This window comes from Rattus norvegicus, chromosome 19 (genome assembly GCF_021556685.1).
Source record: "Rattus norvegicus strain SHRSP/BbbUtx chromosome 19, alternate assembly SHRSP_T2T, whole genome shotgun sequence".
NCBI lineage: Eukaryota > Metazoa > Chordata > Mammalia > Rodentia > Muridae > Rattus > Rattus norvegicus.
The window spans coordinates 36644756-36654623 of NC_141552.1; the positions used below are offsets into that span (position 1 = coordinate 36644756).

Consider the following 9868-nt stretch of genomic DNA (forward strand, 5'->3'; position numbering starts at 1 on the left):
GCACATCTACTGGACCTCCTTCTGGCCTGTGCTTCTGTGTGCTGAAACCTGGGGACCAACTTCCTGTGGTGTTTCCCAGGATGACTATGCACATTACTACACTGGCGTAAATCCTCAAAACTCACAAACAGCAACAGGACCACCACGGGAACGGTTCTATGTCGACAGATACCACAGACCAGCAAGCAGAAGCATGGGCGGGTGGTGCTGTGGTTCACACACTTCTCTTTCATCACTAGGGCAGGTGACCTGCTGAAGAAAATAAGGAGGCAGCAGGATGGAAGAGGAAAACTAAAACCCAGTCCTTGCATTAAACACTCAAGCATATTCGGACTAGAAGAGAGAAGTTTGCCAAGAATGAGGGCCACTTTGGGCATCCATCATCAATAGCCCTGGATGTCTAGGCCAGCATCAGATCCAGCCGTCTCCAGGCAGCTGTCCGCCAGGCCCTCAAGGGCACTAAGAGCATTAACCATGAAGAACAGAACAAGATCTCTGCCTCTTGCCTGCCTGACAGCCAAGCATGTGTCTGCTCTGGCAATGCTCACGCTGGGACTCCTGCTAGATATTAAGGTATAGAGAGCTGATAGTTGATTAAGACCCAGTTCCAAAAGGAAGATACCTGATATTTCATTCTGGCATCCATATGTGCATGCATGTCACACACACACACACACACACACACACACACACACACACACACACACTCACATTCAAAGTTTTGAAGCACAGCAGCAGAACAATCTCTGGGACTCTAAGCCTGAGCAGCCTCATCTGTGAGGCACAGCTTCTGTGTGAGAGCTTGTTTGTGTGGGAGGCGTAGGGTGACTGAGGAAGGTTGCTGGTGTCCATCCCTGGCCGGCATGTGCATGCATACAGACACATGGACACATGCACACACTTGTCCCATGCTACGTCTCGCCAGCAAGAATGACGCAGGACACAAAGGATCCTTCTGCAGAAATAGTTTAATGCATCTTGAGAGCGAGAGCACAAGCTTACAATACGGAGACCCCGAGTGAGGGAAAGACCATCCCTTATATAGGAAACTATCCTCGCCTCGGACGTGTCACTCTCTGGCTGGTCGCTGCCAGATGTGCCAGATGATGTGCCACAGCATACGTGTCCCTCTGAGTGAGGAATTTACCAGGCGCTTGCGTATTGCCCTTTTATTAGGTGCATCCTGCCGGATATTGGCGCCATCTTACAATGGAGAATGTGAGGACGGCCCTCCACATCTCCCCCTTATCTGTTTTTAAGCAAATAGGACACCCATAAATAGGAGGGTGAAGGCAGAGGTCATATCCTCGCACAAAGTTGGCGAACCTGTACAAGAGAGATACCCTTAAGCTGTTGTTGAGACCCAGGGCACTCCCGACCCGTCGCACTGCCATTTTTTCGAGGGAGGGAAAACTGGGGCAGATACCTTCATGTAATATGACATGCCTTCCAGGGAGCGTGTTTGGTAGAGCTTCCCTGTGCGATGCTAAGCTCGTCATCCCTCATGGGCTGCTCAAGCCGGACACTCTAATCCTGTGCAATGAACCGAGGTTCTAGGAGTGCAAGAGCTGTCCAGCCGGCGACCTATTGCTTAAGCATGGTTAACCAAATATCGGCTGACGCTCCTTGTTCAAGGGCTATAAGCGCCTGGGCGATCACAATTTTGTCCCTCTTTGTTTGAAATCTTAATTTGCAAAGCAACCAGAGGAGTAACACTAATCCGCAGCAGAGGACTGCTCCAAAAAGTCCCACCCCCACCCATTCCTTAAAATAAGAGACTGCTGAGGTGATCCAGGATGACAATCCTTCTGTCAAAGACATATCCAGTGGGGTAGAGTTTACTTGAATGATGGCCGCTCTCAATTCCCTGAGCGTCTGTTCAAAATCTGAGGTCCAATTCTGTAACAAATGCTGTGAAAGGGTTTTAGACAAATTGGTAGCTTTGGTAAATTGTTCATACTGTGTAGACGTGACACAAAGGCCGGGGAGCTTTAGTTCACAGTCAAGCTGGGCCAGTTGCCATAGGATGTCTAGTTGCTCTTGGACCAGATCTATACGTTGGTTAACAAGCATGAGGTCTCCTTGTATCTGAGTATTAGCCGAGGCCTGTCTGTCCAGAGCCACAGAGACGGTAGCCGATAAATCATTGATAGTTTGGGTTGTCTGTACTGTGTTTGACAAGGCCAATGCCGAAGCAGTAACTGAGGCAGCAACTGCCGTTGTAGCAATAATGCCAACAATGATCGCAGAAATGCCAAAATCTCTCTTTCCTCTAAATAAGGTCAGGGTCCCTGGAGTCTCAACAGGGACCGGGATAAAGCGAGGCATACGGGTAACTACTGCTATGGGATATTGGCTAGCATCCCAACACAGGGCATAAAAACATGAACCGTCTGTACAATTCAATTTAGAAATTTTAGTGGCATTACTTATAATCCACACAAATGGAGGCCAGACACAAACTGGAGCAGGGTTAAACCCCGTGCTCCAGTAAGGTTTATATTTTATACGAGTAGCTGTCCAGACAGAGGCTGAAGGGTGGATATTCCCCGTCCAGGAAAATGATAACCGTCCCTTTTCGCCCTTTCCTCCAAGTAGCATCGCCATGGGCGTAAGATCAGTGCAGCTACCATTAACGCCACAAAGCATCCATTGATCAAAGGGATTATTATTGGACCGTCTAGGATCAATGGTGGTGAAGTTCACTCCGCCTCCCAAATCAGGGGAGAAGGAGAAAAAATTCTGGACTGCCCAGGCAGAGTCCTGGGACTGGCAACCAGTCCACGGCAAAGTAAGTTTTTCATCCTGGGTCCCTCTACAAAAGGGTGCCAACTTTGGTTGACGGAGAGGGCAGGTGGAGGAGTTAATGTAAGGCCACCAACCATAGAGAACTGTGGCGTTAGCCACAATGTCTTCCTCACCAGTTCCCCATGTGGCCTCCCTTAACCAAGCAGAAGATTGATTACTCAACATAATGCAAGGAAGATCAGAAGATATTTTGTTGAATATGCCAAAACAAAGGCTGCCCTTAAGGGGAATAATCCTATTTTCTTTTACTTGCTCTATTTGGGAATCTAGTGGTAAATAGGCTAGTCCCAATTCTTTGTTGGTAGTAAAGAAACGTGGAAACACTTGGGCATTATACATCACCGGCATCGGGAGGGGGAAGGTTGACATAATTCCCCACCGTAGTTCGCTCTGCACTTTTATTGGCACTCCCTGGATCAGCATGAGGATCACCAGAGTTGTCATCTTCTTGGTCCTTTGTCTTGATATTCCGAGTAAGTCGTCCCGGAACCCAAACAGGATTTTCATTATCCTGTGGAAAAACACAAACAGCTCCCCTGGATCTTATCAAAACAGGATCCGGGCCCTTCCATTCGTTTGTCAATACATCCTTCCATTTAACTAATTCTTTTGTCCTTTTGGGCTCTGAGCAATGTCGCTCAGCCGCTGTTTGCCCAGCTTCATCAAGATTTAAAAAATTTAAGGTAAAAAAGGGCCAAAGCAGTGGCCACTCGGGGTGTTGGGGGAAGTTCTATCATAATTCCCCCTCTTTGTTTTATTAAATATGATTTGAGCGTCCGATGAGCGCGCTCTATGATTCCCTGTCCTTGAGGGTTGTAGGGCAGGCCCGTCAGATGGGTAACTTGCATCTGAGCACAAAACTGACGGAATTTTTGAGATGTATAGGTGGGGCCATTGTCAGTTTTTACACATCTTGGCTTTCCCCAAGCACTCCATGCTTCAAGGCAGTGCTGAATGACATGTGTTGTTTTTTCTCCTGTAAGTGGGGTGGCATGTAGAATGCCAGAACATGTATCTATAGATACATGCACATACTGTAATTTTCCAAAAGTAGAATTATGAGTAACATCCATTTGCCAGATTTGCAATGGCTGTATTCCTCTCGGGTTGACCCCGATGTGAGGGACTGGGAGGAACTGGCAGCACTGTTGGCATTGGGTGACTATATCACGTGCCTCTTTTCTAGTTATAGAGAAGCGGTGGCGTAAAGTTTCCGAGGTAACATGGAAATTGCCATGAAAAGTTTTAGTGGCCTCTAGAGGAGAGGCCAGGGCCACAGCTATCATTTTTGTGGCTTTGTCAGCCAAATCATTCCCTGAACTCATTGGACCAGGGAGTCCAGAATGGGCTCGTATATGAGTAATATATACAGGGAATCTCCTATTTATTAAAATAATTTGGATTTTTTGGAAAATCTCTGCTACCTTGCTAGTTGTCTTAATTACGCCAGCGGTTTCAAGGATATTAACAGCATTGACCACATAGGAGGAATCTGAAACAATATTTAGAGGCATCTGGAATTTTTCAAGGACCTCCATAACCACTAGGCATTCTACCACTTGGGGTGAGGTTTCAAAATATTGTCGTGAGAACACTTGGGAATTTACCACATATGCTCCCACCCCTGTTTTTGACCCATCCGTATACACTGTTATCCCTTCTTTTAACGGTCTGTGGGATGTGACGCGAGGGAAAACAACAGGTTGTGATCTAGCAAAACATAATAGGGGGTGTTTAGGATAATGATTATCTATCTGTCCAGCAAAGGAAGTAACTAACACTGCCCAAGCATTTGAGGTAGCAGCTAATGTTTGAACCTGAATGGCTGTATATGGTACTATCAAAGTTTTGGGTTCTTTCCCAAAATGAGTAATAGCTGCCTTCAACCCGCGGAGTGCAAGCTGAGCGACCGCATCGGGATACCGGTCAATAATCTTAGCAGGAGATGCATTGGGATGGATCCATAATAAAGGCCCATTCTGCCACAAGACAGCTGTTGGTAATTGCATAGTTTTGAAAACGCACAAATCAAAAGGTTTGGTTTCATCAATGCGCTGCAATTGAGCATCCTGTAAGGCCTTTTCTACAACTTGTAAGGCCCGGTTTGCGGCTGGGGTCAATGCTCTCGGAGAGGAGATATGAGAGTCCCCTTCCAAAATATCAAATAAGGGCTTCAACTCAGCAGAGGAAATCTTTAAAAATGGTCTCAGCCAATTTATATCTCCCAATAACTTTTGGAAATCATTTAAGGTATGCAAATGATCTCTGCGAATCTCTAATTTCTGGGGAACTATTTTTTCAGGATAAATGACCAATCCCAGAAATGAGCCAATTTCTGCAATTTGAACCTTTTCTACAGCGACTTGTAGTCCCCATCGTCCCAATGTTTTGATTAAGATGGGATATGAGGTCTGTAAGGTTGTTAAATCTTTATCACATATTAAAATGTCATCCATGTAATGAGCCAGAAGCAAAGATGGAAATTGCTTCCTTATAGGTTCAAGGGCTCGTTGCACATATAGCTGACAAATAGTGGGGCTATTGGCCATGCCTTGAGGTAGGACCTTCCACTGAAATCTATCAGGTTCAAGATGATTAGTAGCTGGTATAGTAAATGCAAACCTCTGTCTGTCCTGTGGACACAAGGGGATGGAAAAGAAACAATCCTTAATGTCTATAATTATTATCTTCCATTGCTTAGGTAAGGCAGAGAGTAAGGGTAGGCCTCGTTGGATCGAGCCAAATAAACGCATCTGTGCATTAATGGCTCTCAAATCATGGAGAAGTCTTCATTTTCCTGATTTTTTCTTTATCACAAAAATAGGAGTATTCCATGGTGAAATGGACGGTTCTAAATGACCAAGCTGCAATTGTTCATTAACCAATTTAGTGGCAGCTTCTAATTTTTCAGAGGATAGATGCCATTGAGGAACCCATATAGCTTCCTCTGTAAGCCAGGGTATGGGCATAGAACCCTCAATGGCACCTAGGAAAAACCCAGGCCTTGTTTATGGGGGTTTGCGACTGGTTCAATGGGCGTGAGACAGCCCTGTTCTAATCGCCCTAGGCCTTTCCCTTCCTTATAGCCCATCCTTGACATCATGTGGGCCACTTGTGGGGGGTATTCGTTAGATAAGGTTAGTCCCATGGTCTGCATAACATCTCTCCCCCAAAGATTAACAGGTAGGGGAAGTACATAGGGAACAAATTGTCCCTGTCGGCCATCGACAGTCGTCCAAGTTAGAGTGGCAGAGCTGATTTTAGGGCACGACTGGTAGCCTAAGCCTTGTAGCGAGTGAGAAGATCTTATGGTAGGCCATGATTGAGGCCACCATTTTGAGGAAATTATACTTTTATCAGCCCCAGTATCCAGAATGCCTTCAAATTTCTTTCCATTAATTTCTAAGCTCAATTTTGGGCGGTTGTTAAGATGAACCACCAAATATGCCAAATCATTACCAGTGGACCCCATGGGCCCCTTGGTATCCTGTATTGTGGTTTGGGAGCATGGAAGGAGTAATAACTGTGCTATTCTATCTCCTTCACTTATGGAAAAACCCCATCGGGACTTGAACAAAGAATCTGAATATCAAGAGAGTGCTGAGCTTCAACAAGGCCTGGATGGACTATCAGTCCTTGTAGGGCGAGAGATCCTCTCCCAAGGACAAGGCCTATGGTTCCTGGGGGCAAAGGCCCCACAGTCTGAGCAGGAATTGGCTGAATGCCCATCTGGGGCATTAGAAAGAAGTCGGAGGCGGCACACAGGTCCAATTTTGTGTCACCTCTTGGGGAGTCTCCTCTGTCAGGGTCATGGCTTTCTGAAAGCAGTTCCCATATCTTTGAGGGCCCTGGGACCGGGGGCCCAAAGATCCGTTTTTTGACATCTCATTAGGCTGAGCTTCCAAGGGAGGGAGTAATTTTCCCTTAATATCCCTCACTGAGCGGCACTGGTCAGGCCTATGGTAGCCCTTGCCACATCGGGCACAGATAGTTGCAGGCCTCCTGTCTCCCTTGGTTATCCTACAGTCTCTTTTTAAATGGCCCATTTTTCCACATCGAAAACATGATCTTGTATCTGTCCCTTTAAGGGGGCGTTGCCGGGACTGGAGAATGGCGGCCGCCAAGCCTGCGTTAGTAAGAGGCCCGCAGAGTTCTCTGCAGACTCTGAGCCAGTCCTGTAATCCTTTGTTTTTTCTGGGTGCTATAGCCGCCCGGCATTCCTGGGTGGCTTGCTCGTAAACGAGCTGTTCTATGAGCGGTGCTGCTTGCTCTGCATCACCAAATATTCGTCCAGCAGTTTCTGTCATTCTGGCTACGAAGTCTGAGAACGGTTCCTGAGGTCCCTGGATGACACGAGTAAGTTGATTATCGGCCCCGCCTTTCCTAGTGAGTGCCTTCCAGGCCGTAATGGCCGAGCTGGAGACTTGAATATAAGCGCCCCAATGGTAATTAGCTTGGTCCGCTGCAAAGCGACCCTGTCCTGTCAAGAGTTCAAACGTCCATTCTCGCTGCTCAGGCGTTAACGCCGTGGCATTAGCTCTGGCCTGTGTTTGAGCCGCCTCATACCAAAGCGCTTTCCATTCCATATATTGGCCCATGTTCACAAGGGTCGCTTTTGCAATCATCTGCCAATCGGCGGGTGTCAAATAATTTAGGGCCAGCCTTTCAAGAATGGTTAGGGTGAAATTGGCTGTAACTCCGTACTTTCTGACAGACTCCGCCAGCTCTTTTATTTGGTTATATTCGACTGGGGCATGAACCCGCTCACCCTCCTGCGTTTCAAAGACTGGGAACGTCATGCGCAGCTTCCTTCTCACCCTATCGGGGACTAAAGAGAATGCGCAAGAGCGTGCCTCATACGGAGGGGGTGCGGTTGGCGACTGCCGCGGCAGAAGCTTTTTATTACCTTTCTTTTGTTCCTCGGGGTGATATTTCTCTTCCTCATATCTAGCTGCTTCCTCATCTAACTTGGCCTCCTCCTCTGAATCTAAGATTCCATTCTCAGAGCTATCAGAACTGTCGAGGTTCAGTGCTTCTAGCTCTTTCACAGGGTATATGCTGGCTCCCCCTCCCGGTTGCTGTGTAGAGAGGGAAGTGCCGGAATCTGAAAGCTTTAACACTCCCTTATCCGCGGACTTAATGGGAGGGCTCTTTTTCTTTCTCAGGACGTCCTTTTTCTTACGCGCGTCTAATCTCTCACTACGTTCAGTTTCTGACATACTTTCTCGAAATATCTCGAGTGTGGTCTGCCCTCCTACAACTGCTGCCTTGCACACTTCATCTGCTAAGCAATTTTTGACTAGTTTCCATATGGCTTTAGTTCCTAGACGCAGATCTTTCTCCGCCAATTTTCTGTCTAGGTCCCTTCCAAGTTTGTCCCATGAGGCAATTGTAAATGAGCCTGAGCAGGCAAACCACGGAGCCACCCTGTCCACTTCTTTCACAAAGTTTTTAAGTGTTCTTCCTCCAATTTTAATGTCCCTCTGCTTTAGCACCATTTCCAGAGCCGTGATCACAGACTGTGAGGATCCCATGAGGGACCAAGAACGCCCAGCGGCTTATCTACGTCCCTCTGACAAGGCGTGAGTAGAAACAGACACGCCGTTCTCTTATATACGGGAGTCTTACGCGCACTTCCCAGGCGGTGCTATCGCGTCCCTGCTCCCCAACAGTAAAGGGGAGCTGCGCGAAGCTCACTTATTTATGAGAGACTGAGACGCGCCTCCAGCTGCTGTCCTTTTAGCAGCGGAAACGGTGAAAACAGTACATAATAATAAGAAAGAGTAGAGTGGCTCCGAGAACAAATACCATAGCCTCAACAAATCCTTCCCAAGGCGGCGACAACCCCAGACCAAAATCCAAGAAAGGCATGCCTCTCTGAACGTATTTTTTTTTACCTGCAGTTCTGAATCCTCCTTGTCACCAAGGGGTCTCCGGAGGTGCTGATGAGGTCTTTTTCCCGGGTTTCTGGCACCAAATGTCCCACGCTACGTCTCGACAGCAAGAATGACGCAGGACACAAAGGATCCTTCTGCAGAAATAGCTTTAATGCATCTTGAGAGCGAGAGCACAAGCTTACAATACGGAGACCCCGAGTGAGGGAAAGACCATCCCTTATATAGGAAACTATCCTCGCCTCGGACGTGTCACTCTCTGGCTGGTCGCTGCCAGATGTGCCAGATGACGTACCACAGCATACGTGTCCCCCTGAGTGAGGAATTTACCAGGCGCTTGCGTATTGCCCTTTTATTAGGTGCATCCTGCCGGATATCGGCGCCATCTTACAATGGAGAATGTGAGGACGGCCCTCCACACACACTGAGTACCTCTCATCCAATCCTGAAGTCTGAAAACACTGAATTTCAAATCCAGGCGTTCTCCTACCCTACACCTTCACTCAGGAATTGGAGATGAGGCTTTGCAAGAATTCTCAACCAGTGAGACTGGCCCAGACCTCCTGAGATCCATTCTGCCCCAGGAGAACACAGCAGGTGTTATCAGGACAACACAGAAACTCAAAACTCCAGCCTGATGCACGGACCGCCTGCTGGGTTAGGAGAAGACACAGCATCAGGTTCCTGAACGAAAACATCACCTCTGAACACACGGGGTCGCTGTGGCTATGCCTTCAAGGCATCTTCAGCAGCAGCTTAAATGGACTAGGGATAACAATGGGAATCTGCCTGCAGGGTGATGTGGGAATCCCTTCATTAAGGCTTGGTCACCAAGTGATGCCCCAGAAACCCTTGGATCCCCGCTACTCTTCTTGGGGTACAGTCCAGGCAGAGGCTGAAAATAAAACATTCTGATTATAAACTGAGTTTAACAGATAATCCGGAACCTGAAGGCCACAGGAACAAAGGCCTGCACTGCAGGGGTGAGGTGTCACTGCAGGGATGACCACACACTACAGGGGTGAGGTGTCACAGCAGGGATGACTACACACTGCAGGGATGGATGACCACACATTGCAGGGGTGAGGTATCACTGCAGGGATGACCACACATTGCAGGGGTGAGGTGTCACTGCAGAGATGACCACACACTGCAAGGGTGAGGTG

At 47.7% G+C, this 9868-nt stretch overlaps 2 long non-coding RNA genes across 2 annotated transcripts; one reads left to right on the forward strand and one right to left on the reverse strand.

The window, feature by feature from the left end:
* Positions 1–950: 950 nt before the first annotated feature.
* On the reverse strand, positions 951–7868 carry LOC147999381 (uncharacterized). The gene is made up of 2 exons (XR_015643996.1): positions 7715–7868; positions 951–3319 (listed from the first exon to the last, which is right to left on the reverse strand). It is a non-coding gene; the product is annotated as an uncharacterized LOC147999381 (long non-coding RNA).
* Positions 6894–9624, forward strand: LOC147999382 (uncharacterized). Its single transcript, XR_015643995.1, has 2 exons — positions 6894–7164; positions 8712–9624. It is a non-coding gene; the product is annotated as an uncharacterized LOC147999382 (long non-coding RNA).
* Positions 9625–9868: the final 244 nt, after the last annotated feature.